General features: G+C 46.3%; 1 protein-coding gene and 1 pseudogene across 3 annotated transcripts in view; one reads left to right on the top strand and one right to left on the bottom strand.

Moving 5' to 3' along the window:
• Positions 1-5,785: 5,785 nt before the first annotated feature.
• LOC308568474 (large ribosomal subunit protein uL22 pseudogene) lies at positions 5,786-6,340 on the bottom strand (annotated as a pseudogene). Its single transcript has one exon. The product of its transcript is annotated as a large ribosomal subunit protein uL22 pseudogene (transcript).
• Positions 6,341-23,652: 17,312 nt separating this feature from the next.
• Positions 23,653-27,532, top strand: part of MYH10 (myosin heavy chain 10) — a 131,073-nt gene continuing 127,193 nt past the window's right edge. Inside the window, exon 1 of one of the 2 annotated variants that reach the window (XM_081161901.1) lies at positions 23,653-23,927. The gene's annotated coding sequence lies outside the window, so the exon portion shown is untranslated. The remainder of the gene's footprint in view (positions 23,928-27,532) is intronic. The other variant, XM_081161902.1, reaches the window with a different exon arrangement.

Here is a 27,532-nt window from a genome sequence, read left to right as displayed (position 1 = left end):
GGGCTAGCCATCACCAGAGGACTCAGATTCTAGACTGAAGAGGGGTCAGTGGGGAGAAGAGGGTCACGGCATGACCCAGAACCATAGGGCTGACTGGGGTGGACGTGGAGGTCAGGGCAGATGTGTAGCTCTCGTGAGCATTTCTTCTGGAATCCTAGAAACCTCACAGAAGAGATTCTGGTCAAGGAGGCTGGAGCCCTGGGCTAGTGTGTTCTGGACATCAAAGGGCAGCATGACCTCATAAGCTGATGAAGTCAGAGATACTTGAGCTACAAGTCCAACTTGAGGCATCAGGGTTGGGGACTGTGATATTGTGATTTATAATAAGAAATACGGCCCGGCCAGTGTGCTCACTGGTTGAGCATCGACCCATGAAACAGGAGGTCATGGTTCAATTCCCGGTCAGGGCACATGCCCCGGTTGCTGGCTCTATCTCCAGTAAGGGGCATGCAAAAGGAAGCCGATCCATGATTTCTCTCATCACTGATTTTTTTATCTCTCCTCTCTTCATGTCTCTGAAATCAATAAAAACATATTCTAAAAAAAGAAAAAATATGTACTTGATATTCAACCCCATTTCTGGCACAGAGCTCCTAAAATTCTTGGAACATCCTAAGTGAGGAGAGCCATCAGGGTGTCTTTTGTTATGTTGAGAGGTGGATCTTGAGGTAACCTTAGGATCCAGGCTGGTTGCCAAGAGAATCAATCTTGCCATAAGAGGGCGGTAACTTTCAGTCCCACCTCCCTGACCTTTGGGCAGGGGAGAGGGGCTGGAGGTTGAATCAGTCTCCAATGGTCAATGATCTAATCAATCATGACTCAGTAATGAAGGCTCCGTAAAAACCCAAAAGGAGGGGTTCAGAGGCCTTCCCAGTTGGTGAACACACAGAGATTTGGGGAGAGGAAAGCTCTGAGAGAACATGGAAGCCCTGTGTCCTTTCCCCATACCGTACCCAGTATATCTCTTTCATCTGGCTATGCCTGAGTTATATCCTTTCATGATAAACTAGTAATCTAATAAAGGAAATGTTTCTCTGAGTTCTGTGAGCTGCTCTAGCAAATTAATCAAACACAAGGAGGAGTCACTGGAACCTCTGAACCATAGCTGGTTATTCAGAAGCGTAGAGGTGACGACCTCGGCTTCTGATTGGTGTCTGATGTTTGGGGTGGGGGACAGGGGAATCTTGTGACATTAAGCCTTTAACCTGTGGAATCTGAAGCTATCGAACGAACACTCCAGGTGGGCAGTGTCAGAATTAGTTGGATTGTAGGACACTCAGCTGGTGTCAGAGAATTGCTTGGTGGTGTGGGGACCTCTTGTGCCCTGCCCCCCTCACACACACACACACACACACACACACACACACACGCACTCATGTTGAATTTAGGTGCAGAACCCTTATAGGGACATTTCCACACAAGGGTGTCCTTTAACCTCTGAGTTATGACATAGATTATTAGCATGCAACTTTTCCTGTTGTCTGTTTCAGCTCAGAACATAGCATGTTAAGACGCCCACATATTCTAAAGCAAGACTCCAGACTGTCTGTGCAGATAGTGCTCACTGAAGTGATCCAAAAACTGATCTGGGGACTCATAGCATCAGCCATCAGAGGCTGTGCACCCAGAGCTGAGTATCCACAAGGAGACTGGAAAGGGAAGATGTCTACCCAAGTCATCAGGGTGGGGTGCAAAGGACAAGAGGGGTGCCCTTCCCTTCCTCGAGCCAAGTGAAACAGACCTTCAAGTGCTTAGAGAACCTGGCTTGTGTGACCTAGGGAGTCCTGGCGCCGGAGCCTGCCACACCTGGAACACAAAAGCAGAGCAGTTCCAACAGCTGCCTGGGAACAGGCTGCACTTGCTTGTGTGACAGGACACGGGTGAGCGGACTTTCCCATGGGCCCTGTGCACCCAGGGACGGTGGCCAGGCTTAAATTCTCTTCAAAAGGAACTCCATGATGAACCTATAAAGAATTATGCTGAGTGAAAGAAGCCCCACCAAAAAAGAGTGCCTAGCCCTAGCCGGTTGCTCAGTGGTTAGAGCCTGGCCCAGCAGACTGAAGGGTCCCGGGTTCGATTCCGGCCCAGGGCATGTGCCCCCATTGCAGGCTCCATTCTGGGCCCAGGTCGGGTGTGTGTGGGAGAAAACCAGTCGATGTGTCTCTCTCACATCGCCATTTCTTTCTCTTTCTCTCTCCCCTTCCTTCTTCCACTCTCTCTGAAAAGCAATGGAAAAAATAGCCTCTGGTGAGGATTTAAAAAAAAAAAAAGAGTGCCTACTATATGATGCCATTTACATAAAATTCTAGAGAATGCAAATTTATCTACATGCCAGAAAGCACATCGGTGGTGCCTGGGGGTGGGGGAGGGACAGGAGAGAAGAATCACTAAGGGCCAAAAGGAAACTTTGGGAGTGATGCAATGTTTATGATCTTGATTATATTTCATTGTGCCCCCTCAAAAGTCAAAACTTATCAAGTAGTACCTTCAAATATGTACAGCTTATTGCATGCCAACTATATCTCAGTAAAGCTGTTTAACCAAAAAAGGACTCCAAGGAGCAGGGCCTTGTCCTGGGAGCCAGGCCACCCTAGAAGAAAAAGGTTGGATGCAGAAGCTAGCGGGGAGAAGGGCTCGGTATTAAGTGGTGAGCCAGGTAGCATGTTACCTGGGCCAGAAAGTGGTGCTGTGGGATGTCCCCAGTGGGAGACTAGGGAATTCTGCCCTTTAATGTCCATAAAAGTGGCCCTTGTCATAAAGAGGGAGCAACTGACCACCTGCCACACCCAGAGGACATTAAAGCCAAGTAAGACTTTTCCTGCCTTTTATCCCCTTTGTCACCCCCAACCTTAATTCTGAGCCAGTAAGGTGAGGGAGGGGAGGTGTGGAAGAAGGAAATCAGGAGGAAGCCACCCATGATCCCCTAACCTATCACAAGTTCCCAAACCAGGGGCAGGAGAGAAGCTTTCAAATGGTTGAGAAATTGGAGTTTTGAGACAAGGTTTGATTTCAGTTTTTAAATGTCAAATGATAAAATTGTTTGTTAATTCCTAAAAGACTGGTATGGAAAAAATTAGGTTGTTAGCTGCTTTGCACACCAGTGAGGCCGGCTCACTCAACAACCAGTTATGTTTTATTATATAGAGTCTATCTACCTGGTCTATTTTACCTACTGAGGACCAAATAATCTGCTGATTATTCTTAATTACCTCCATGGGAAAGAATTGAAGAAAAACAAAGCATTCAAGGGGATCTTGCCAGCTAAAGGAGTTTGGAAAGAAAACAACAAAGACATTTTTGGAGGCAATATAGTCTGGATTTGAATCTTGGTTGTATGACCTCAGGCAAGTTGCACAATCTCCGGTGCCTTTATTCCCTCATTTGTGAAATGGGAGTGATGATAATAGTCAGCTTAAAGCTAAGCTGTGCTGCAATAACAAATAGCTCCAAAAACTTAGTGGCTTACAACAGCAAAGTTTTATTTCTTGCTCATATCACATGCCCATTACAGCTTGGCTTTGGCTCTTCCCCCTGGGACCAGACTGAAGGAGCAGCCCTTATCTAGAACACGGCAGGTGTTAGGGCAGCAGAAAAGAATGGTTGATGGTGGATCCATATAATGGCTCTTAAAGCTTGTTCTTAAAAATGACATGTGTCACTTCTGTTTACATTTCCTTGGCTAAGCTTGATGTCACCATGGTCGGGGAGATATAATTCTCCAATAAGGAGGTACAGATATATTTGGAACAATAATACAGTCCACTGCAGTATCTACCTATGTAAAGTGCTTAAAATAATTCTTGATAAGGCCATGTAAGTGCTATATAAGGACTGTTTTTAATACTCCCTTTTCCTCTTGATATTTTTTGGTAGTTTTCCTAAAAGGCCTGTTATTCTCAGACTCTGATTTAGAAACAGTCTCTACATCAACTGGCCAAGTCAGCAAGAGCTACCAAAACACCAGAGAGGAACCCTACCTAAGGGGCTGCTGGAACCTGACTTGGGGTCTAATTGACAGGTTCTAATGGAGAGAAATAAATAAGGCTGTGTTGTGCTGGGCCATTCTCTGAAAGTCTCTCCCTGAAAGACAGGCGTCAAGGTACTGGGCGATCATTTCTCAGCTATTTCAGGATGACTAGAATGCTGCAATGTTATTCTTGTCTCAAGCAGACCACAATAGCTCCCCTCTGTCAAGTGCTTAGACCACAAAGGGAGGGAGGGAGCGAGTCTGGGCTCTGGGCCAGCCGTGCAGTTTCCTTTTCGTGCTGGGATCAGCATTATCTGGGCCCAGACACTGGCCAACAATTTTCATGAAGCACCATGAGGACCCAGGCTGCTGCATCGCATCGGGCAGACACAGAAGGTCTTCCTGGTGTGGGTTTGATTTAGGGCAGTCAGAGTCTGGGGCTGGAGGCTATCCCAGAGTCATAGGGAGCGGGGCTTTCTCACTAGCCTTGAGCCTTGAGGCCAGTGCAGCCACTGGACTGGGGCTATTCTTGGTCTCAAAGACTCTTCTTGGCCCTCAGAGCATTTCAAACAGGCACTGACCAGGGGATTTGGACCATACAGACTAGGTTGGACTCAGTCCTGTTCACAAGTCTAAGTTCAATAGTGTCTAGACTGCAGCCAAATGTGATGAAGCTGCAGCAAAGCTCAGGAGCTCTGGACATTCGTGCTGAAGGCAGGTGATGAGGCTTTCTGGCAGGAAGTAGTATTTGAGTTGTGCTTTGAACGATAATGTTCCCCCAAAAGATTTATTCAAGTCTTAACCCCTAATACCTGTTTGGAAATTGAGTCTTTGCAGATACGATCAAGTTAAGATCTGGGGTCATGCTGAATTAGGGTGACTGATGTCCGTATAGGAGAGAAATTGGAACACAGACACAGATGCAAGGAGAACATCATGTGACAGCAGAGGCAGAGATCAGAGTGATGTGTCTACAAGCCAAGGAATGCCAGAGATTACAGCAGCCACCAGAAGCCAAAGAGAGGCAAGGAAGAATCCTCCCCTAGAGCCTCAGAGGGAGCATGGCCCTGCTGACACCTGATTTCAGATGGATGGCCTCCACAACCTTGAGAGAATAAATTTCTGTCAGTTAGAGGCACCCATGTCCTGGCTGAGGTGGCTCAGCTGGTTGGGTGTCATCCTGTGCACCAAAGAGTTGCTGGTTCGATTCCCAGTCAGGGCACATGCCTGGGTTGCAGGCTTGATCCCGGGTAGAGGGTGTGCAGGAGGCAGCAGATTGATGTTCTACTTTCACATCGACGTTTCTCTCTCGCTCGCTCGCTCTCTCCCCCCCCCCTCTCTCTCTAAAACTCAATTTTTTAAAAAAATCTTTAAAAAAAACCCCAAACCCCCCAGCTTGTGGTAATTTTTATGAAAGCTCTAGGAAACCTATACAGATGGGTAGGACTTTGAGATGGAGGAAAAGACTGTGTATCAACAGAGTTACTATGAATGAATGTAATCATTTTTGAAAGCATACCCTGTCCTTGGGGAATAGTTAGTATGTTGATGTGGCTGGAGAAAGGGGGCGGAGGAGAAGGAGCCAAGTATAGTGGGAGATGATGGAAATATAGGTTGGGCCCCCCAGTGCCAGGCTGAGGACTTTGGCCTTTATCTTGTATGAGATGGGAAGTCATGACCGTTTTTGACTGGAGTCTGAGCTGTTCTTGAGATAAACTACTTTCATCAATCAGGGTTAAGAAATTGCCTTCCCAGTATTGCTTTGGGTTTCTTTTTTCTTTTTTTTTTACTTTTATTAGTATTTATTTTATGTTGAATTTACTCCCGGGCCATAAGTTTTTGTTTTTTCAGTTTCTTCGGGGATATCTTTTTCTTCTGTACAACCTCCTCTTCTGGCTTAGGAACAATCTGCTCTTTTTCCATAGGACCATCTCAATGTCCCAGGGAGAACTCATGCAGGGGTTAATCCGCCCATGAGCTCCGTAAATTCTACGTCGCATCTTGGGAGCTTTGTTCACCTAGATGTGCTCAGTGACCAGAGAATCTACATCTAAACCCTTAAGTTCAGCATTGCTCTCTGCGTTCTTAAGCATGCGCAGCAAAAATTCAGCGCTCCTTTTGGGCCACTGACCCTGTGTCCAGCCCCACTGTTTGGCCTGGGCGCACCTGCCAACCCCACCACTGTAACGACGGAATGGCACACATTGCTTCTGTAAAGTGACATCTTCGGGTACTTGGTGGCTTTTCAGATACACATACCCTTGATGGCCCGGGCAGTTTCATGAGTGTTCTTAAAGTGAGCACACAAAGACTTGAACCTCTTGATTTGCATGATTTTGTGGGGTTTTCTGGGTCAAGTGAATAGGGAACCATTTTCAGGGGTCACCTCGGGCGGCTCTCGGGAAGAGACGCTTTAGGTTTCTTCTTGTTCTTCTCACTGGCTTCGGCCCCAGTGGTGTTAGATGATGCTGGCATTAGTGCCACAGGATGAAAAACTCCAAGGAAGGGACAGGGTTGACTTTTTTCATACTCCTCACGTAGAGCAGGTGACGTGTTGTATTATTGAGGGCTTCGGCTGTAATAGAAACAATTTTGCTTAAGCAACCAGGGAATTCATCGGCTCACAAAAGGAGGGCGGGGGGTGAGAGGGTGCATTACTTTCCTAGGGCTGCTGTGATATTGTGATTTATAATAAGAAATATATATTTAGTCTTTGTCCCAGTTCCTGGCACAGAGCTCCTAAAACCCTCGGAATTTCCTGAGTGATGAGAGCCAGAAAAGGTGTCTTGTTACATTAATGAGGTGACTTTGGAAAGCCCCTAGGTTACTTAGGGATGGGGGCTGGTTGCCAGGAGAACCAACCAGTGATCAGACGTCCCAACCCCCACCTCCCCACTTTCAGGGTGGGGACAGGGGCTAGAGATTGAGGTCAGTCACCAATTGCTGATGAATTAATCAATCCTGCTTTTGAAATGAAGCCTCCCTGAAAACCTTCCGGACTGGTGCTGGGAGAACAGGGTGCCGGCGGGGGCATGGAAGCTCCGTGCCTTTCCCCATACCTTGCCCTGTGCATCCCTTCCACCTGGCCATTCCTGAGTTATATATATATATATTATAATAAGCTGGTAATCTAATAAGTAAAATATTTCTCTGAGTTTTGTAAGCCCCTCTAGCAAATTAATGAAGCCCAAGGAGGGTGTTGTTGGAGCCTCCAATGTATAGCGGGTCAGTCAGCAGCACAGGGGACAACCTGGACTTGGGATTGGCTCTGAAGTGGGCGGGGGGCAGCCTTGTGGGAATCCGAGGATCTGAAGCGCTCTCCAGGTAGACAGTGTCAGGATCGAGTTGAATTGTAAGACATCCAGCTGGTGTCGGGAGAATTGCTTAGTGTGGGGGAAACCCCACACATTTGGTATCAGAAGTGTTGTGAGTTTAATAGTAGTGTGAGAGTAACAGAGAAGCACAGAAGTAGTGTAGGTTTCCTTCTCAGCTGCCCTGGGGTGGCATAAAACAACAGAAACGTATTATCTCACAGTTCTGGAAGCTAGAAGCCTGAAGTCAAGGTGTCGGCAAGGTTACTTTCTTCTGTAGGCTCTCTCTGTCTCTCTCTGTCTCTCTCTCTCTGTCTCTCTCTGTCTCTGTCTCTCTCTGTCTCTGGCGGCTCTAGGGGAGATTCTGTTTGATACCTTCCTCAGCTTCTGGTGTTGCCAGCAATCCTTGGCATTCCTTGGCTTGTAGACACATCCCTCCCATCTCTTCATCCATTGTCACCTGGTGTTCTCCTTAGGTGCCTGTTTCTATGTCTCTTGTCTTCTTCCTATAAGGACTGGTGCCTTTTCATAAGGACATCCGTATAACCTCGTCTTAACTTGACTACATCTGCAAAGACCCCATGCCCAAATAAAGTCACATTCACAGGTACCAGGGGTGGGACTTTAGCATATCTTTTTGGAGGATACAACTCAACCCACGACAGAGGGGTGACTGGCTTCAGGGGCTCAAGCAATATCACCAGGCCGCTGTCTCTTTACTATTCAGATAGGCTCTTTGCCCGATGGCTGCCAGCAGCCCAAAGACGTAAGTGCATGGCGATGGTACCTGGGGTTGGACAGGGAAGTGGCAGTAAAAAGCTCTTGTGTTTCATGCTCATGGATGCTAAGAGAGCTAGGGAGTCAGGAAATATGAGAGCACGATGTGATTGGTGAGAAAGGGTAAGTCAGAGACAATTAAAAATAGTTTGGGTAAGGAACTGAGATGGGGGGGCAGTACCAGTGGAGTGGAGCTTTTGTGGGCCCTGGACACCCTGTTGCCTGGGTGGGACAGTTCTTTTTATTAAAGGGTCCGGTGCAGAAGAGGGAGCCAACACCAGGCCTGAGGAAAAGCAGTCCCTTATTGATATAGAGCTCTCCCTCCAGGATGGGTGGGGTGGAATCTGTTGTTTTCCCATCCAACTTTCATTCCCTGTTCCCTTGGAAACAGCACCATCATTTTCCGTTAGGGTAATCCCTGCTGCCACCACTTCCAGCTCCAGCTCCTGGGGCCTCCTGAAAGCCCAGGACTGGGGTGATCAAGATAGCCCATCCTCTTGGCCACAGAGAAAGACCTCCTGTGTGTCTAGTGACTCCTAATTCCTACACTCCTTCTGGAGCTACACAGAAAGAAAAGGGCTCTTTTCCGTGGGAGTTGCTAAACTGGTGGGGTATATGTGAGAGGCTGCTAGGGACCATCTGTGCCACCACCTGGGAGAGGCTGCCTCGGAAAGAAACCGAGAGAGAAGAAAAGAGAGCTGAGCACTGGAGGGAGAACCTGAGGCCTGGCAAGGTGTTTCAAGCAAATGTATCTAGAGGGGCCAGATTGAGGAAATGGAACCATAGTTTATAAAGATGCACAAGGGTAATGCCTTACTGCTGGCCTACGACAACAAAGAAGCGAGGCTGGGCCCCATTCATTCATTTATCCACCTGTTTGTCCCTAAACATTTGATGAAGAGTTTACAACAATAAGATGTGGACCCTGCCTTCAAGGACTCTCTCTGGTCTATGAGGAATGTTAAAGACACTTTTCAAGTTATAATGTTAGAAAAGTAGAAAAGGGTGAGTTTTTTTGAAAGACCTAGATAAATGCTTTGGAAATCAGAAGAGAGAATATTTCCACTAGGGAGGATGGTATCTTTGGAAGGCAAGTAGGATGTGGACATATGTAGATGAACTGAAGGGCATGCGAGGAGGAGGAACTTCGTGATCAAAATCATGGCATGGCAAGGCCATAAGCCAAAAGTTGAATTTTGACATAAGAAATGTGAGGGAGGAACAGGAAAGCTTGGAAAGCCCACTCCAGAGGCAGGTCTTGGAAGGCCAATGGGGGGCAGGCTAAGAAGACTATGCTCTATTCTGTAGACGATGACTTGTTGGTTGGTTTTTTAAAGCAGGAGCCCCACATCGTTTCTTCATGAAAACAAGCTGAGCAGGGCAGAGCATGGTTGGAATGTCAGGAAACTGAACGTACGCATCAATTTCCAGGTGAGACGTTATAAGGTCCTGAGTATGGTAATGTTCTGACATTAACACATCACCCCCAAAACGTAATGGCTTAAATGACAACAATTTTATATCTTGCAACTGTGCAGCTCAGGAATTAGGGCTCAGCTACAGTTGCGTAGATGAGCCCAGGGCTCAGCTGAATGATCCCTCTGTCCCACAGAACACCCACTTGGAGTCACTCAGTGGTACTCAGCTGACAGGCTGAGACTGGCAGAGGGTCCAGATAGCTTCTTTCTTCTGTCTGGCTGCTGGGCGGAAAAGGCTAGAAAAGGCTCAGGGCCTATCCAGCTGCCTGGGACTCTAAGAGTGAGAGTTTCAAGAGACAAGAAGTAGAAACTGGTGACCTCTTAAGTCCTCAGCCTGCAGACTGGCGTTAGGTCACTTCCACTGTATTCTATCGGTTCAAGTACTCACAGTGCCCGCCCAAAGTCAAGAGTTAGGGACATACACACCACATCTCAATGGAAACATTGGCAGAAAATCATGGCCATCTTTAATCCCCCTCAGGTGACAGCAGTGGGAATGAGAAGATGACAAATCAGAGATAAAACATAGAGGGAGAAGTCACAGGACTTGACAACGGTTTAGATTTATTCATTCATAAAATATTTACTGAGCATCTACTATGTGTCAGGCAATGTTACAGACGCTGAGAACAAGGCAGTAAAAAAAAAACAGACAAAAATCTCCGCCCCCATGGAGCTCATACGCTCGTGGACTGGAGAGTGAAAGGCGGCACCAAGGTTTCCAGTGTGTGTACCTGGCACAGCATGGCGGTGCCACTCTCAGATGTAGGGAGCCCAGGAGGCCAATTTGAACTCGGGTTTGCTAATATAACCAAGAAAAGGAGTGCTCTGTTCCCCTGGCACTGCAGCTGTGATCATAACCACAGTAACAGCCCTCTGACTACAAGCTGTTGAGGAAATCCAAGATTTCACTTCCAACCACAGGCAGTGCCTGCAAGATTACAAAGAGAAAGAGAAGCACTTTAACAGCCTCGTAGATTTCCTGCCGCCCTTAGGCAGGAAGAGCATGTGGAATCCTGCAACAGTCCGCAGCTCACTGCCAGTTATGCTCCAGCGACAAGGAGGGCTCTGGTGTTAGAGCCACACTCTGACACACTCCAGCTTACTTCCAGCATGAGTTTCTCCTGGAGAACCTCTCCGCTGACCCTTATTTTAAAGGAACAGAAGTCTCTAGCTTTAGGAAATGATTCTTGGGCCTTTGGAAACTCAGATTGGTTTTGTTTCAAGGGAAGACTCGAATGCCCACAATACATTATTAAGTTTTTTTAAAAAACAACAAAACTTGAAGAGTAAGTAGTATGTGTAATATTTGTGGGGAAACATTTGCTTACAGATGCACAGCAGATGCATGGAAGGATTTTGTATCAATCGGGCAAGGTATGTCCCGGTGGTAATGACTGCGTAAATCTCAGTGTACACCACAATGAAGGGCTGTCATCTACGCTAGTGTGTCTTGGGCTGATGTGGCTCTGCTGCCTTCACCCTGGGATTCAATTATCTGGAACATCGTGACAGAGAAAAGAGAGCCACATGTACGGGCCCCTAAAGAGTCTTCTTGCTGACAGTCTTTTGGTCAAGTAAGTCACATGGCTAAGCCTGAAAGCAATGGGGTGAGAGAGTATATCCCTCCTCAGGGCAGCGTAGTGACAATGTCTGAGCAGGATTGCAAAATATTACCACGGAACCTATTCACCCGTCCACTGGGGTTACTCCCGGGGTAGACGTGTGGGGTGGGCTGGGGGGTGAAGGAGATTTTACCTTTCACTTTCTGCATGTCTATATTATTTTGTTTTTCAAAAAGCATGCAGTTTTTGGTAACTAAAAATACCTTTTAGTTATTTATTTTTAACTTTTTATTATGGAAAATTCAAACATAAGCAAAAGAGAGAATAGTTTGATGACCCTCCACCTGTCACCCAGCTACCAACAATTCTCAACTCATAGTCAATTTTGTTTCAACAATAACTCTACCCACCCCTCCCAGATTATTTTGAATAAGTCCCAACATCATAGTATTTTGTCTTAAATATATCAGTATATATCTCTAGGTAAAGATTCTTTTAAAAAATAACTACAGCCCAGCCGGGTGTGGCTCAGCGGTTGAGCGTCGACCTGGGATCCAGGCGATTGGGGTTCAATTCCCGGTCAGGGCACGTGCCCGGGTTGCGGGCTCTATCAATGACTCTCTCATCATTGATGTTTCTATCTCTCTCTCCCTCTCCTTTCCTTTCTCTGAAATCAATAAAGATATATTTAAAAAAATAATAATAATAACTACAATATAATTATCACAACAAAAAATGAACAATAATTTCATAATATTATCAGCTATCTAGTGTTCAAATTTCCCAATTATAAATGTACATATATACATATCCAGATCTATATTTATTTAGAGAGATATATGTACTTAACAGTTTGTTTGAATAAAGTTCCAGATAAGGTTCATACACTGTGTTTGCTGATAAGGATTTCATCTCTTTATCTTGACCTACAAATCTCTCTTTCATCTCTCTTTCTCCCCTTTTAATTTTCTTGCAGTTTATTGTTGAAGAAAGCAGGTCATTTGTCTTATAAAATGTCTCACAGTCTGAACTTTTCAGATTGCTTTCCTATAGTGATGTTTAACATGTTCTCTGCCCTCTGTTTTTCTGATAAGTTGGTAGTAAGATCTAGGGGCTCAATCAGATTTAGGTGTGATTTTTTTTTTTTTTTTTTACAGGAATAGCTCAGAGGTTGGATTATGTTATTCCACCAGGACACACATGTCAGGTTGGTTTTCATGTTATGATATTAGCATCTATTGATGATTATTGTCTAGATCCAGTATTTTCAGGGGTTGTGAAATGATGACATGCCAATTCTGTAATTCTTTTGTCATTTATTAACTGCAATACTTCTATAAAGAGAAAATGTCTCCTTTATCAAGTATTTGGCTATTTTGAGGTGCAGTTTGTATAGGAAAGGCAAAATAAATGCTTGATTTATTTTTTTTACTTCTATTTACTTGTTTTCAAAATCATGAGATTGTTCCCTTGCCCTCTTCAAAGTTAACTAATAAATTCACTTTTTTGTTTTAATAATTATGACCTCATGATCTTAAGCATATTTAACATGTTTCCATTCATTGCCATTATTATCATTATGATACTCACATTGTGCCTCCCAAGTTAGTTCCTCTTGTCACAGCTTAGTAGTTTTTGATATTTTGTTTCCTTGTTTTCTGTTTTGACAAGATGTTCCAAGCTCATCTTGTATATTTCCTGCCCCAGACCTGGACTCAGCAGTTTCTCCCTGGAACCCTGGTTTCATTAGTGGGAAATAGTACTTGTAGACAACAATTTTTTATTTTTTCTTCTTTGTTGTCTTTTTGTCCTTAGGGTACACCCACTAGGAATATACACTCAAGTTTCTACTCTTTACAGTCACCTACAGTAGTTTTTCTCTGTATGGTTATGCCTCAAATTGGATAGAGTTAGGTTCATTTGTTTTCATTTACTTTAGATTTTTAGTGATGACTTTTTAAAAACACTTTGATTTTGTATAGTTTATAAAATATTTACATGGTTCCAAAGTCATATCTGCAAAACAAGATATATTCTGAGGAGCTTCCCACCAGGGGAGCACACCAGCGCCACTTCTCCCTTCTTCCCTCCAAGGGGGCCCCATGAGACTTGCAACCGGGGGAGCAACGGGAAGCAGCAGCTCATCCTGGGCTAACCCCCTGAACCTGTCTCCGAGGCCCCCTTCTCTCTGACTTCCCGGGGAGCCAGAGCAGCCCAGCCTAGGCTCTCCTGCTGCTTCTATGCCCTTCCTTGTTTCACTGTCCCAAGTGTATTTTTGCTGCAGCCAATAAATTCTTGCTTTCTTTTCTTAAGAAAAAAAGATATATTCCGAGAAGTCCAGCTTCTGTCCTTGTCTCTCTACCCCTATTCCCTCTCTCTCTCTCTCTCTCTTCCCCCAGATACTTTTTTTTTTTTAATGTATGGCTTACCTTTTCTGGGCGGGGGGGAAGATACATCCTTTCTTACATTCTCTACATACTTTTCTCCACCTTGCTTTTTTCACTGGAGATGGTGCCAAAGTAGAACTTCCCTTAAAACTTGGCAGAAGGGCTACCCTGGGTCCCCACTCTGCACCCTGTGCTTTAGAGGGCCCCACATACCACAAACACACAATACACTTATTAAAGTGTAATACAGAGGTGTCTTGGACACTAAGTCACCAACACAAAACGCTGGCATATTCGGGGCCCTAAACACCCTGTCTCATAACTAACACCATTCGGGTCCCAGGGAAACACTTCTCCTCTCTTGTCCTATAGCCTTGAAAAAAGAGTGACTGTGTCTAATGCCATGAATGTGTGTGTGTTGTGCAGCAGGCAACACTGGAGGACACAGCTCTGAGGTACAGGAGGGTTTGAGCAAGGGAAGTGCTCAGGTCAGAAACTATCGCGTCACATCCTTCCTCGCAGCACAAATGCAATAGATTCCTGCATAATGAGACACAGTAATATATCTGTCGTACCAAGTGATACCCAGGGTGCCTGTTTCTCTACCACCTTGCCAAAAGTGTGCTGTAAAACTTTTGGGTTTGGGCCAGTCTGATAGATTAGAAATAGTATCTGTGTAGTTTTAATTTTTATTGTTCTTGTTCTGAGCAAGTTTGAGGATGTTTTCATATGACTAAGGACCATTTCCATTTCTTTTTTCCATGAATTACCTATTCATATCTTCAGCCCATTTTTCTGCGGTGCTACTGGATATTTTCTTCCTATTTTTAGAAGCTGCTCTACGTTCTAGGGATGTGAACTCTGTGTCTGCAAACCCCGCACTCCTTGTCTAGACTCGACTCTGGGTTAGACTTGGTGAGTTCAAACAGATATAAGGCATTACCCATGCTCTAAAGGAGCTTATGACTTAAAGAACAGCAAGAGATATAAGTAATTTTGTGAAGCAATAAAAAATATGTCAAAGGAGTACGGAATTAATTGCCAAATATAATGGTCTTAGAAGTTCAGAGAAAGGGAATGACCAGGCTCTGGTGCCCCAAAGACCTTATCTAAGGTGTAGTTGGATATAAGTTGGGTGTTCAAGAACAAACTGGAGGCATGCAAGAGAGAGTTGGAAGGTGAGCCTCTAACTCCTAGTGGGGAGAGCCTTGAAAGCCAGGTCCAGGAGTCTGGTCTTCTTGGGCAGGTGATAGGAGCAAGAGAATGACATGTGGTAAGAGATCAAATGAGAGAGCCCAGGACATTGCCCAGAGGCCAGAGCACATCACACCAGCAACTCCAAAGCTTCGCCTCAGCCACAGGATGGAGTGAGCCACATACCCTCCCCTTCCCCCGCACACTCCAATGGGGGGGGCAGCCTGAGGGGGGTGCTGTCTGAGAGACTGAGCATCATCTAAGAGGACAATTTAGATAATAAGAGAAAGATTTCAACTGGCTTAGCCACTTAGTTCACCCCACTCCCATCCCGTGTGAGTGGAGGGGGCAGGGGACTCAGAAAGAAGGCCTGATTAGTTGCCGATGTAATAAATCATTTATATTTTCTCCACACATGTCAGTTGTAGTTGGGCTGAAATTTGTGGCCCTGCTGTGTTCTGATACCTACCTTACAGGGCCGTGGGAAGGCCGGCCTGAGACAACGCATACAAGGTGCTCAGCACACGGCACTAAACCGGCGGTAGCTATTATTACTAGGTGATCATGAAACTGTTGCTGAGGGAGTAAATAATTGAATCAAAGGATAAATGACTGACCAATTGGCAGCAGCCCTCGACGGTGACGGTGAGGGTCAGACAGCCAGTGCCCTGCGCCCTCCGGCTGAAAGCCGTGGCTCCTGCCTGAACCCACACTTCCCCGGCGGGGACCGGCGCTGGGCTGGCACACAGATTCCCTGGCTGTGTTTCTTCGACAATTATAGCTGAGGAATTCAGCTTATTTTGGGTGAAATCCCTGGAAGTCCAAGTTCAGATCTCAGTCTGGGCAATGCAGCCACATTTTCCAATGAGTAACTCCCTCCAATATAACTCCTGGCAAACGACCCCGCTGGTCGCTCAGAGAATTGCCGTCATGCGAGGTAAATAGTAGGACCACTGTGTTCGGCTTGACTCATCTGTCAGGGAAGGTATATTTTGAAACCTTGACCTCACTTGCAAACATGTGTCTGCACATACCTCTTGTCAGATGCAAATTTTCCATTCCCAGTATAGCTCTTTCTAATTCTCCCCGAAATGAAAGACGAGGCTGTGAAGAGAGAGAAACTTTTAATAGGTCTTGACTCCAGGTATGTTCCCGGGGAGCTCCTCTGTCTCCAGGCCAACTTCTTATGGACTCGGGAGCCAGGGCTATGGAGACAGAGGAGCCAAGTAGCAGAATGATCACAGCCGTCATTTACTGAGGAGTTACCTGTGTGCCAGGCGCCGTGCCTAGTTAGCACTTTATGTACAGTGGCTCCTAAACCCACATGGTGACCCTGAGCATGTGGGAAGGAAATTGGACACTCAGAGAGGTTAAGTGACTGGTCCTAGGTTGTCACCACCCAGTCAGGATTTAACTCAGGCTGCCTGACTCCAAAGCAGCTCTGTTTAACCAGTGTCTAGGCATCACCTGCTTCTATACAGCGTGAGCCAAGAGCCTCTGCCATCCAGCTGGGGACCTTGAAAAAGTTTTAGGCATTTTCACAGGCCTTCAGGCATCGTGGGGAAGAGAAGGTACTGGAGATTTCTGTGATTTGTAGATAGACACTTTGGGGAAGATGGGCATTCTATTTTTTTTTTTTTTAAACATATCTTTATTGATTTCAGAGAGAGGAAAGGAGGGAGAGAGAGAGAGACAGAAACATCAATGATGAGAGAGTCACTGATCAGCTACCTAGCCCACAACCCGGGCATGTGCCCTGACCGGGAATCGAACCCCGATCTCCTGGATCCCAGGTCAATGCTCAACCGCTGAGCCACGCCCGGCCGGGCGGCACTCTTCTATTTAAATCTCCCTCTGGCTTCTCGGTCTGGCTCCCCATATCTTAATGCCCTCCCTGTGCCTTCCTCTCCACACTCCTGTCCGAGCCCAGCACAAGCCCATTTCTATGAGCTCTTTCCCATCCTTCCCCAATGCCTCACCTAAATACACCAGCATCTTCTGGATTCTGGTGACTCTTCCTGAGATGATCTGTGATCTTTTTCTCCACAAATTGTAGGAGCTCTGCGCACAGGAGGAGCACTGCAAAATTGCTGTGGCTGACAATGATACACAGAGACCCCTGGGTGGAGAGTGGGCAGGCGAGCTAGGGCCAAGTCCTGGCTCTGCACCGATTTGCTGTGTGCTCTTGGGCAAGTCTCTGACTCGGAACCTCATCTGTGGCTCCTACAGCTTCTTCCATCTGTAGGGATCTAGGTTCTGTGACTCCCACATGTCCATGTGAAGGGCAGACACAGAGTCTGGACTCCGTCGGGAAAGCTGGACTTTCATATACCTGGTAGGGAAAGTAGTGGTATTCTCAATGGGCTCACGATAATCAATATTTTCAATAAAAGAGACTTGGGAGATCTCCTTCTATGAGCACATCTAAGGGCAGAGCAAGAATCAACATTTCCTATGTGCCAAAAACACTGCACAACTAATGAGGAAACCTGAGTTTCTCACACTGGAGAACTTGGTGAGGCTCCTGACACACGGCAGCCAGCAGTCCCTTCAATGGCTCCCCCACCACCAGTGGCCAGACTCCTTCCAAGAGAAAAATTAGCTAATATTCATGCTCATATACAAATGGGATCCTGGAGAGAATCACCCTCTCACTCTCAGGTGACATGTGCATCTTATGGTGACATACTATTGCTATAGTCCAAGCCAGAAGAGTCATTTGGATGGTGGGAAATTTTGGACAGACAGGCGGGCAGCACCATGGCAAGCTCATGGGGAAGGGTTTCTGGGCAAAGAGAGCCTTGTAGTGGCCTCTAAAACTAATGAGGGAAGAGGCCACACACTTTGCCAAGACAACAGATCCATCCTCGTATAAAATGCTGATGAGAACCCAGCCAGCATCCCAGAGTGCCTACAGGATGTTATTTACCTTGGCAGGCCTAATGTTTGCTGCACTGTTGGATCAAGAAGAGTGAGGGCTGGAGGATATCAAGGACTTAGCCCAGTCTAATAAAAAATCCAATTGGTGTTCCAGCCTCTGCCACAGATGCTTCACAATTAGCCTAAGAGTTTCAGCAGCCACACAAATCTGAAAACCACTTCTCGATTCTGTTCCTTGGCCAGGTCACAGATTAACGACTCAGTAGAAAAGAAGTAACAAAAGAAATTAGCCCTGGCTGGTGAGGCTCATTTGGTTGGGTGTCAGTCCCGAGCACAGGAGAGTTGCTGGTTCGATTCCCGGTCAGGACACTTGCCCGGGTTACGGGCTCAATCCCCAGTGGGGAACGTGAAGGAGGCAGCCGATCAACGACTCTCTCTCATCATTGATATTTCTCTCTCTCTCTCCCTCCCCCATCCTCTCTCTGAAATCAATAAAAACATGTAAAAAGAAAAAGAAAAAAAAACTTTAAAAAAAAAGTGTGTACAGGATACGGCAGTGGATTGTTTTTAATTTGGGAAGCCATGAGAAGGAAGAAGGGAATCAATTTGTAATATGCGAAGCATTGTACTGGGCATTATGGACATCCCTAGGCACTGTACCAGGCACTTTCATATCTTCATGCACTGGCTTGGTACCTTACGTATGCCCTTAATCCTCACAACAGCAATCATCACAATCTGACCATGTCTTTGCAGCCTGCTGTCCCCTTCTCAGGCCAAGTCACCATCATCTCTTAGCTAGACCGTTTGCTACAGCAGCCTCTTAACTGGTCTCACCTAATCCCACTTCAATCCATTTTCTACATGATGACCAGAGTGATTCTTTCTTCTAAAACACAAACCTGGGCCCAGCGGTGTGGCTCAGTTGGTTGAACGTCGGTCCATGCACCAGGAGGTGCATATTTCTCTCTCATCGATGTTTCTCTCTCTCCCTCTCCCTTCCTCTCTCTGAAATCAATAAAAAAAATTTTTTTAAGTAAAATAAAACACAAACCTGGTCATGTTACTCTTCAAATTAAAACTCTTCCATAGGTCTCCAATGTTCTCTGGAAAAAAATCTAAATTCTGCCTCATGGTTTATATATACAATCTGGCCCTGCCTACCTCCGCAGTCCCAGGTCTCACCACTCCTCCCTGCTTGCTGTCTTTGTTCTGCCTACTCCAAACTTCTTTCTGAGCTTGCAAAGCCCTGCATTCTCCCTTCTATAAGCTGCTTTTTCTGAGAGATGTTTCTTCCTGTTTGGTTAATGTCTTATTCTTCAGGTTATATTTTCAACATAACTTTTTCTAAGAAGACTTCTCGGATCTCCCCTTCCTCCTACTCCTGTCACATTCCAGGTTAAGGGTCCCTCTTATATGTCCCTGGATCTTGCTGTACTTCCCATAATGTAGTACTTACCATACTATATTGCATTCTCTTAACCTTTTTGGATCAGAGTTCTCGATGAGAATCTGCTGTAGATCTTCCAGAAGAAGAAAAAAAAAAAGCACAATAAATTTTGCATACAATTTCAGAGGTTTTATAGAACCCATAAAACCCTTTAGGTTTCCATGGACTCAATATTAAATCCCCCTGCTTTATTATAATTATCTGCCTATTTGCTTATATCTCCTGCTAGACTGTATGCATCTTGAGGGCAGGAACCATGCCTGTGTTGATATAGGTATTTCCTCAGCACCTGGCAGAATCCCTAGACATAAAGGACACTGAATAAGCATTTGCCACACATGTGACTTGCTCTAAGACACGTTCATTTTTCTAAATCTGACTTAGTCTTATCCTACATGGTTGGCAAGAGGTCTTAAATTAGTAATTTCTAGGAACTTCTTCTTATGGTTTCCCCCCACCCAGAAATCCAGAGCTTAAGGTGCCCAAGAAAACTCTGGAAAGTTCCATCTTTCTCATCTTTTTGGAGTCTCTGTTTTTACTATCACTCCTTCTACTTCAAGATGCCACAGTTGAGCACTGATCCTTCAAGTGCGCCAGGTATTATTATCCTGGGTGAGCTATGAGATGGTTATCATAGTCTGTACCCCAAGGTCCTACCACTTCCAGGAATCACGTTGAAAGGAGGAGCCCTGTCTGTACTTCGCAAGGACACTCCAAACCTTCTACTCCTTGACCACTATCAGGGGAACAGCTCTTCAACTCAAAAATACCACCTTTCTTCTTTCTGGAATAATCTGACTTGAAAAAGGCATGACAAGAACTGAAAGCTAAAATAAATGCCTAAAAAGACCAGGCAAAGAATATCAATGAATAAAGCAAGTCTCTTTAAGAAACAACAGGGAGGAATAGCAACTGAGGCATACTGGAGAACACAGCCTTGTTTAGAAAGGAGATTAAGGCATCGCCAAATTGTTGCTGAATTTCCAGATCTTCCAACTTTTCAAGGGAAGCCAGAAATCTGAATTTTTCTTTATCTAAACATTTACTTTATTAAGGTATATTTTGTGAATCATGTACTTCACAGTATAAAATTCAATGATTTTTTAAAATATAAATTTACCAAGCTGTGCAATCATCACCATAAATAGTTTTAGAATATTTTCCCCATTCCAATAAGATACCTCATGTATATTTAATATTAATGCCTCTGCTGTCCCTCCTCTCTGGGCAACTACTATCCCCCTTTCTGCCTCTACAGTATAGACTTCTATAGACATTTCATACAAAATGGAATCATATAATCTGTGGTCTTTTGTGACTGGTTTCTTTCTCTGAGCATTATGTTTTCGAGGTTCATCCATGTCATTGCACAAAGCTGCAGTTCATTCCTTTTTAGTGCTGAATAGTATTCCATTGTGTGGATATAGCACATTTTATCTACCCATTCACCAGTAGATGGCCATTCCACTCTTTCTGCTATTATGAATAATGCTGCTCTGAACATTTGTGTGCAAGTCTTTGTGTCCATATATGTTTTACTTTTTATTAGTTTTTTTGGTAGATACCTACGGGAAAAATTGTGGGTCACATGGTAAATTTGTTTAACTTTTTAAGAAAATGGCAAACTATTTTCTGGAGAGGCTGCACCATTTTACATTCCCACCAGAAATGTCTGAGGGTTCCTATTTCTCTGCATTTTTGCCAACATTTGTTATAGTCTGTCTTTTTTTTTTTTTTTAATCCTCATATGAGGATATTTTTTCCATTGCTTTTTAGAGAGAGTGGTGGGGGGGGGGAGGAGAGAGAAACATCCATGTGAGAGGGACACATCGATTGGTTGCCTCTTGCACTTGGCCTGGGGGCTGGAGCCTGCAACCGGGGTACATGCCGTCTGCCGGAATCGAACCCTGGACCCTTCAGTCTGTGGGCCGATGCTCTAACCACTGAACCAAATCGGCTGGAGCTGTCTTTTTAATTATATTCATTCTACTGGATGTGAAGTTGTGTCTCATTATGGTTTTGATTTGTGTTTCCCTAATGGCTAATGATTTTGGATTGATCTTGATTTTTAAATGTTGGAATTCATTCAAATTTTTAAAAATGCTCCATATCGGCCCTGTACAGATGGAACAAAACTGTTTAGGACAAAACAGGTTAATGGGCAGGACCTGCCCTAAGGGAATGAGTTTGGACTTCTGACCTAGACTCTGAAAAACAATGGTCTGTGAACTTTTCCTTTTGGGGCTAAAAGCAGCCTAGACTGCCAGAAAAAATTACTATAGAGAGAGGGAAAATTTTTTTCATTCTTTTGTAACGAACTTGTAGACTAGAAAAAAGAGACAATTTTCTATCTATATATTCATAATGCCACTTTTCCCCCCAGTAAATCATCCTGTTACACAGTCATTGAATGAGTCCTTTATGTATATATTTGTATCCCCTTTTTAGAGAAGAGGTTAAGAAATTTGGCAAAGGTTAAAGCCCTAGTAAGTGGCAGAGATGGATTAAAGCCAGGTCTATCTGGTTTTAAATTGTTTTCCTCATCGAAATGGCAACAGATTCTAGAATGGAGCTACATGGGGTGAGACTGGAGTCAGAAGAGCCTGGCTGGACGAATGACAGATGTGGAGGGAGACACCATGTAGGAGCGAGGGAGAGGAAGGAATCAAATAAGTTTCAAGACTGGTTTCAAGACAAAGGAAGTTGAGAAGAGAGAGTTTTGAGGTGGTGGGATGAAGTGGGAGTGGGAACAAAATAGGTTTGGGACTTACTGTTTCTGTGGTTTCCCTCCCATCTAGGTAGCGATGTCTAGTAGACAGTTGAATATAGGGCCCAAGTGCTGGAGAGATTGGGGACATTCTCTTTATTATTGATCTCTTTATTATCATCAAGACTTACATCTTTGTGATGTTTATTTCTGGTGAGCTTCCTGCCCTCTTCTGATGGTCCACTGAATTTGTTTTAAAAATTATGAGAAACCACAGACTTGGTGGCTAGTGGGGCTATTTGTATGTGGATGCTCTAAGCATGGAACACTGCATTCAGAAATGACTTTGGTGGCTTCCAAAGCTGAGATTCAGGCCTTAAAGGAGTCTTTGATCTTCTCTAAGAAATGCTTTAAAATTCAGAACAGGAATGCCATTCCTATTCACATATTTTGTACAGTTCACTTGTACTCCATCCATGTGCAGACTGCACTAAGAAGGACAGACCTCTTCATGGAGCCAAGTCACAAGACACCTGGGCAAGGGGCAGCTTACCCAGCAGGCAGGTGGGGGTGGAGAACCAGATGCACTAGGACAGAGGACAATACAGGACCTGATTCGGACTTCCCCAGGAAGGACTCTGCACTTGGCTGCCTTGGAACCTTCTCTGAATTCCACCAACCCCTCCTTATCATTTCCTGCCTTGTTTTGTTTTGTTTTTTCTTTATTCATTTTTTTACCAGACTGGAAGATTCCTAGGGTTAGCCACTTACATCATATCACACACATTGAGATGTACCCATATCCAACATGACATAACTATATCCTGCTGTAAAATTTTTGTAAAGAATTTTGATAATTTTCAGTTTTTGTAAAAATAAATAATTTTATTTTTGTGACTTAAACTTTATTATACTTATATATAATTATTTGAGTCGTGTTGCAGTCCATTAGATTCTGCAGACATTCCATTAAATAGTTATTAACTTTGATTTTTCCAGTTTCCTTATTTTGGAGCCTTTTTTTTTTTTTTTTTCAGGTCTCCTACGTTTCTAAAGCTTTTGAAAAGCTTTTCGGCCCTAAGGGGATCTGACCGCCCCGCAGAACCTCCTCCTAGGCCTTCTCACGCAGGGAGCTCCATTTGATGAATGAACGAAGGAATGAATGAATGAAGTCCTTTCCCCAAGTCTCCCCTCCAAGGCCGGCTGGTTTCACATTCTTCTGGAATCTAAGGCGGCGGGGAGGCCGGCTAGGAAGGCCCCTCCCCTCACAAACACTAGAGCTGAGGCAGCAGCCGAGGAAGCTGTCCCGCGTCGCCGCTCAGCAGACCTGGGCAGGGTCAACCGGCCATCCCAGGTGGCCACAGGGGCCGCCGCGCGGAACGAAGTCTGGGCCCCCCGCAGAGCCGGCGCGCATGGGCAGAGCTGCGCCCCGAGCCCTGCCTCCCCTCCCCCACTGCAGGTGAGCTGCCGAGCCGCGGTCCCCACCCCCAGCAGCCCAGGGGGTGACGTAAGGCCTCTGGACTGCGCTTCAGCCCCGCCCCTGCCGGCAGCGCTAGGGGCCCGCGACTCCGCGGTGGAAGCCGGTCCCGCTGCGGGACACGCCGGCTGCGGCAAGAAGAGCGGGCAGCAAGGCGCTCGAGTGGGCTGCCGCGGCGGCCCGACGCCGCAGCGCGGCGCGTCCAGGCGGAGCTCCGTGCTCCTGCGGCGGCACACCTGCCCCTGCGTCCGCACCGCCGCGGCCCCTGCCGAGCCCGCACCCGCTGCCCCGCGGGATCGCCGGGCGCCCAGCCAGCGCCAGCTGTCCATCTCTGCCCAACCCAGCCAATCGCCCGCGAGGGCTCCGACCGCACCTCCCGGAATCTATGACGGGCATACGGAACAGCCTATGAAATTAGGACCTCGGCGGGCAGGGCTGGGAGCGGGAACCAATGAGCGTAATTTCAGGTGGGTGGAGGGAGCGGACCTCGGGAAGGTAGCTTCGTTCGCGTTGCTAACGTCTTCCCTTGGAGATGGGCGCGCAAACGGACCAGTGGGTCTGGGGGCGGCAGTGACGGGCGTGGAGCTGGCCCAATGAGGGTGGGGGTGGGTGGGGCAGCCCGGAGCAGCAGTGCTAAAGGAGCCCGGCGGAGGCAGCGGTGGGTTTGGGACTGAGGCGCTGTATCTGTGGTCGCGGCTCGGAACGTGCGCCGGCGCCACCATCTTCGGCTGAAGGTGAGAGGTGCGGCTGTCCCGGTCCGAGCGCGGCGGCCGAGGGCCGAGGGCCGGTTTGTGCGGGACGGAATGATCTCGGGCCGGGGACGCGTTGGCCCTGGACGGCTGGAACGGAGCCGTAGCGGGAGCGGGGGGAAAGCTAAGGGTCTCAGGGCAGAGGATTTGTGCTGTGGGGCCCGTAGATTCATGCGGGGAAGGACGTGGGGAGTAGGGTAACGGGACCCCAGTGGGTGGAGAGACTCCTGGACGGGCGGGGAATGAGGTCCTTGAGAGTGAGACCCCTGCAGGGATCAGGGCCTGGGTGTGCGGGGGGACAGCCCCTCGGGGGCTGGGGATGGAGATATGGGTGTGGGGATGTGGGAAGCTGGTACTCGGTGTGTGGGGTCCGAGTGCCCCGGGGGTGGGGGGCCTGGTGCTCTAGTGGGGGTTCCGGAGGGTCCCGCGAGTCTGTGTCTGCCTCTCAGGAGGGGTGGGAGTCCTGGGCGGGCAGGAAGCGCGATCCCGGTTGGGGGTGGGGAGACGCTGGACTGGAAGGGCCCCTGGTGGGTTCCTGGGGGTTAGGCCGGGTCCGGCACCCCCGGTACGGTAAGGGGTTCGCCGAGAGCTCGGAAGGCGGGCGGAGCGCCCTGGACCCGTGGGTTGGAGGGACCGGAGGGCAGGGGCTCTGCACCACCGGGAAAGCGCGCGGCGGGTGAGGGTCTGAGGAGCCGGCTGCCAGCGTGGGGAAGGTCGGGCTCCGCTGGGTCCCGGGAAGGCGGGCGGGAGGGAGCGCCTTACAACGTGCTCTGTGGCCCGAGGGGGCCGAGGTGGACGCCGGCGAGGCCCCGGCGGTTTGGGGGGGCGAGGCGGGAAATGTGGCGGGGGCGCGCTGCAGCAGGGCGGCCGGGGGGAGGGTCAGCCCTGGCTTCGGGATCCCTTTATTGTGTAAGTGATCTGGGAATGGCTCGCCACAGAGTCTTCCTGGCCTTGTGCATCTGGGGTCACACCCGGATCCCATAAAATCAAACTGGAATGGGGTCAGAGGGAAGTGGAGCCGCGGAGTCCTGGCGCGTGCGGGGCTTTGTGGGCCTGCGGTGGGCGGATGCGGCCCAGGGACCCCGGAGGCCCCTAGCCTGGCCTGCCTGGGAACTAGGGCCTTAGGAGGGAGCTTGGCGGCTCCGTGGGTCTGAGCTCAGCTAGGGAGGTTTGGGTAGCGTGGCCTCTGCTTATGACCGTTATCTGTTTCTTAGGGCCTCTGCAGCTCCCTTCAAGATCACTGCGGTTGGTGGAAGGGGGTGGGGTGGGGTGGGGTGGGGTGGGGTGGGGTAGGGGGAAGCAGGCGGGGTAGATCCAGACTGCAAATGAAACAAAGACTGCTGTTTTCGCTGAATAATATAATACTAAATATAATACTTTGGCTTTGCTGAGATTTTGTTTTTTAACATTGAAACTGAGGATTCTTTGAGTCAGGCTTAATTATTCTTGATAGCATTCACTCTGGAAAACTTTAATCTATTCATTATTTTATTTCCTTCATCAATCTGTCCGTATGAATTATTCTTTTAGCCCCGTGCTTTTGGTGTTTACGTATGCCCTGTCTGTCTCAGATTCTGGAAAAGTGGCCATTTTATGCATCTCCATACTTCTGCATCTTAAATTCAGTTCTTCCCCGTTCTTATCTGGAGAAAGCATATGGTGTAATTGTGCGATACAGCACGAGCTTTTGCAGCAAAGGGATGTGACCCGAGAGCCTGGCTTTTTATTTGGGCTCCTTGGGGAAATCATTACAATGAAGACAGACTGGATGGAAGGTGAGATGGAGGAAATTTTGAAGGGCATGTTGTATGGTGAAAGACTATATACAACTGTGGTTTATATACTTCTTCATCATATATCAATTAAAATTTCTGGTGTTGGGTTCACATTTCAGAAATATGTGACACAAATATTAACAGAGATGGTACAGGATAGCCATAGTGTCCTTTTGCATTTGGTTTGTATTTGTGCTCATTTGATTAAGTAGAATATTGATAAATTAACAGACTTGCAGGTCTCTGTAGTGCAAGTGACCTCAACAGTAGCATTACACAAATTGGGACAATTCTGTTTTAGTTTATCTGTCTTCTAGCGATACTCTATCATGGAAAATTTATCCATCATTTTTATTTGGCTTTTTATGCAAGATATTCATAAAATTGAATTGTTTTCCTGTATCCATACCTATAGTTGGTTCTGGGAGGCAACTGAGAAATTTTCTAGGTGGCATTTTATGGGGAGTCAAAAATAGTCCAGTGGGAGGGAGGCCAGGAGTGTGTGCACCTAAATCCAATGAAGAGCATGGAGCTTTGACTCTATAATGGGCTAATTCATACACAGATAAATGATTTAACTATACTTAAGCAGTTATTTCAAATGATACCAAGAACCTTTGAATTTATGTCTCCTGCAAAGAGGTTCCTATTTATTCTTTTTTCCCCCCTAAGTATAGGTGTGGTTTTTTCTATAAAATATAAAGCATTTCCTAGGCTGTGCGAGTGTGTTTATTGGCCAAGCCTGTACTCTTGAATCCATAATCGATAGGGGTTTTATTTAGCAGAGAGGCAGTTTATAGTGTACATCATGCCTTTCAAAATTTCCTTCCTCTCACCTTCCATCGTTGTAGAATGAACTCAGGAACTGAACTCTGGGTTTAAGCCCAGCTGTGCTACTTGTTAGCTCTGTGACCTTGGGCTGGTTTTTGGCTTTCTCTGTACCTCAGGTTCCTCATCGGTAAAATGAAGATATAAATAGTACCTACTTCATAGGGCTATTGTGAGGATTAAGAGTTGATATATGTAAACCACTTAGAATAATGTCTGGCTATAATTGGTGATATATAGCAACAGTATTTGCTATTTTAAAAATTGTGATATTATCTTTTCCGCAAGGCAAAGCATTTGGGAGTGGTTCACAGTTAAATACCAGTATTATCAAGATTGGGTCCCAAATGTACAATGGAATGAAAAAATACAACATATTTGGTAATCACAAGTGAAGAGTTAAAATGAACAAAAAAAGTCCTCAGTAGCCTCATGAACAGTATCACAACAATTTGAGTACCTACTACATGCTCAGCCCTCTAGGACAATGCACAGGAGGGCAAGAAAAATGCCCAAAGAGCAGCACAAAATGTTAGGAGGAAAAGGATTCAGTTGCCAGATTGACCTGAAAAGAACTTCTGAAAGGGTGTCATTTGGGTCAGGATTTGAAGGAATGGTAGGCTTTTGGTTGTGGAGGAGAAAAGGAGAGTAGGGGCGACTCATGTAATATTTGATCAGTTATAGTTCCCCCCTTGGACCAGGGACTAGACTGAGTGCTTACCTTATAGCAAGGAACAGGTAAGTGTCCTCACAGTGTTTAGTTAGTTTTAGAAGACTCTGGAAAAGTAAAATTTTGTAATCCCACCTCCCGGTGAAGACCCATGAATATTCCTTTTTTTTTAAGTGTATATATAATTTCCACCCCCAAAACCAGGAATATTTTGTAATTACACTTTTGTAATCTATTGAATTTTTCTTAAATTATAAGCATTTTACCACCCCAAAAGTACAAATAATTTTAAAATGTACTGATTTGGTTAAAAGAAT

Source organism: Miniopterus schreibersii (assembly GCF_964146895.1).
Source record: "Miniopterus schreibersii genome assembly, chromosome: 16".
Lineage (NCBI taxonomy): Eukaryota > Metazoa > Chordata > Mammalia > Chiroptera > Miniopteridae > Miniopterus > Miniopterus schreibersii.
This window is presented reverse-complemented; position numbering and strand designations above follow the sequence as displayed.